Raw genomic sequence first — 3,087 nt, 5'->3', positions numbered from 1 at the left:
AAGAGGGGTTTTCTTGCGCAAGACGGGGCCGTGTAGACAGCTCCTTCTGGCGCAAGAGCCTCTCCCGTAAAAATGGCGGCTCATTCGATATGCAAATGAGGCTCGGCGATATTCCACGCTTAGCCTCATTTGCATACTTCTGGCACAAGATCCCGCCAGTGTAGACATAGCCTAGGTGTGTGGGTTACAGCTGCACCCACCCCCACCCTGCCGCTGGCTCCCCTTCTGGCTCCCCCTTGGGCCCAGGGCCAGCACCTCAGCCCCATGCACCCCCGGGGCAGTGAGGGCTTCACCCGCCAGCTCGGACTCCCCCAACCCCCGTGGGAGGGAGCCAGGGGCAGGCATGGGCAGAAACGGAAATCACCGATCAGCAGCTTGGGCCTGTGAATTTGGGGGAGCTGCCCAGTGTCCCCTGAGCCCTGGGGCAGCCACCCAGGAGAGAGCCAAATGCCACCCGGCCGACGAGCAGCACGCCCACGGCCTGTGTTGCTGCAGGTGGTGCACACCCGCACATGCCTCGGTGCACAGAACAAAATTGATTCTGCACATGGGTGGAAAAATTAGAGGGAACTCGGGGTTGCCCTGGGACCTCTGCCAGGCATTTCCCTCTGCCCCTGAGTAGCTCATCTCCCTGCCCCGGGAACGCAGGCCGGAGCGGGGGTGGGGAGTAGGAAATACCAGATTAGCCCGTGAAACAATTGGTGTGGCGCATTCACTGCCTTGCAGCGAGGAAGTGCCTTAATTAGTGTCACTCTCACACAAATTTACACACACATATTCACCCACAAATACACACACACACACACTCTCTCACACAAATTCATACACATAAGCACCCACACATTCCCCCTCCACAAATTCACTCACCCACAAATTCACACACACACACACACACACACCCTCTCACACAAATTCACACATACACACACTCTCTCTCTCTCACACACAAATTCACACACACACACACACACACACGGACCCACAAATTCACACACACATACTCACCCACAAATACACACACACACATATTCACCCATACTCACCCACAAATTCACACACACTCTCTCTCTCACACAAATTCATTCACACACCCACACAAATTCACACACACATATACTCACCCACAAATACACACACACTCTCTCACACAGTCACACACACACGCATCCACAAATTCACACATACACACTTTCTCACACACAAATTCACACACACACTGAGCCCTACACTTGGGAATTTTGCGCTGCCATCCGCCAGGGGCCAGTCTGCTGATCGGCAGCGCCCCCTGCTGGCTGGCGCGGGAGCTACACACCCGTCCCACACACCCAGCTGTGCTTGCAGGGGGGGGGGGAGTAGGGGCGCTCGCCCTAAAGGGCGCAGTATCAGGCTGAGCAGCTCCGCTGGGTGGGGGGTGCAGGCGGCCCGGGGGCGCTGGTGTAGCCTGGAGCCAGCTCAGGACCCCAGCTCCATTTCAGAGCCACCAGCCCAGTGGGCGCCGAGCCCCGGCAGGGAGCCGGTTTGGGGGGCTGCGAGTGGAGCCCCCAGCTTTGGGCTGTGAGTCGCCCTGACTCTTGGCAAGTCCCTTCTCAGCAGACACCCCCTTGTTACACCTCCTGGAAGGGCAGGTGCCTGGGAACGCCCAGTCTCCCCCTTCCCCCACGAGGGCAGCACCCCCAGACATCTGCCCTCCCATCCCCACGCTCTCGGCTCCGGCCTGGCTGGCGCAGGACTTGCAGGGGAGCCCCACCCCACCCCAGGGCTGCGGGGGGCCGGCTGGACAAGGCCGCAGGCCGGTGTCAGCAAAGCAGGATCAGGCCCGTCTGAGCTCAGCCTGTTCTCTGCAGAGCCCCTTTCCCCAGTGGCCAGCGCTGGAGCAGGGGGGCAGCCGGGGGGCAGGCCTGGTGCGCTAACAAGCAGCCCAGAGGGGGCCGAGCGCGGAGCCACAGGCCCGGCCCTGAGCCCCGTCTGGGTGACCGTGCTCCCCTGCTGGGCGCCACACCCCAGGGCGGCACTAGGGGGCACTGTGCCCCCCCCAGCAGGTAGGGTCCCTGAGCCGCCTGGGGGGCGGGGGGAGCTGGTTGGGGCTCAGGGTCTGGCACCAGGCCTCCCCCATGGGCCCCAGGCTCTGCCCCCGCCCGCAGCCTGGAGGTGGCCCCGCTCGCCCCGGGCGGGGTCCCCTGCAGCCCAGGATCGGGTCCGAGACCGGCCCCAAGGACTGCACCAGTCCCAGCCTGCCACCCAGCCCTCCCTGAGTCCCTGGGATGCCCCCACCTCTGTGCATGGGGTCCCGCCGCCCCCCCACCAGGGCTCCTCATCCCCTCCACACGAGGTCCCAGCACCCCCCCAGCTGGGTCCCTAAACCTTCTCCCCCAAGCCTAGCACCCCGAGCTGGGTCCCCAGCCCCTCCACCCCAGACCCAGCACCCCCAGCTGGGTCCCCAGAACCCCCAGCTAGATCCCCAGCTGGGTCCACCCCAGGCCTCAGCACCCCCCTCCCTCGGCTCCCCAACCCCTGCTGGCCATATTGCCCATGCAGGCTGGCCGTGGGATGGGGGGGGTTTCAGTGGGTGAGGAAGGGGACCCCGACTCCCACCAGAGTGGGGGGGCACCCCCCCCCCGCAGGGCGTGAGCGCGACTGGGAGGGCCCCACTGGTGCCAGGCCGGGGCTGGAGACCGGCTGGTTTCTAGGGGAGCTAGGTGGGGCTGCTGCCCCCCAGGCCTGGGCATGGCTGGCACCGGGCCCGGCGCCGTTGCCGAGGCGACGTCATCCCGGCAAGCTGCGACAAAGGCCGGTCTCCAACTCGGCAGGCGGCGCCGTCAGCTCATGCCGTGGCCTGCCCCCTCGCCGGGCACCACCTCCCCGGCTGGCGCTTCCTCCCCCCAGCTGACCAGCCCCCTGCACCCGGGGCTCCCAGCCCTGCCCCTCTGGCTGCTCCAGCACCATGGGGGGGCTGGGGGGCGCTGTGCCCGGCAGGGGCCCCGAGCCCTTGGCAGAGCATGGCGCCCGGACCTGGGCAGGGGGCCAGGCAGGAGCCCCGGGGGCGGCCGGGTCCTGCCGTTGCCAGAGCTCCGTGCTCAGCGTCCGAAG

Source organism: Pelodiscus sinensis, chromosome 18, assembly GCF_052426305.1.
Source record: "Pelodiscus sinensis isolate ZL-2025 chromosome 18, ASM5242630v1, whole genome shotgun sequence".
Lineage (NCBI taxonomy): Eukaryota > Metazoa > Chordata > Testudines > Trionychidae > Pelodiscus > Pelodiscus sinensis.
The sequence above is the reverse complement of the archived record's forward strand: the minus strand, read 5'-3'. Positions refer to the sequence as shown.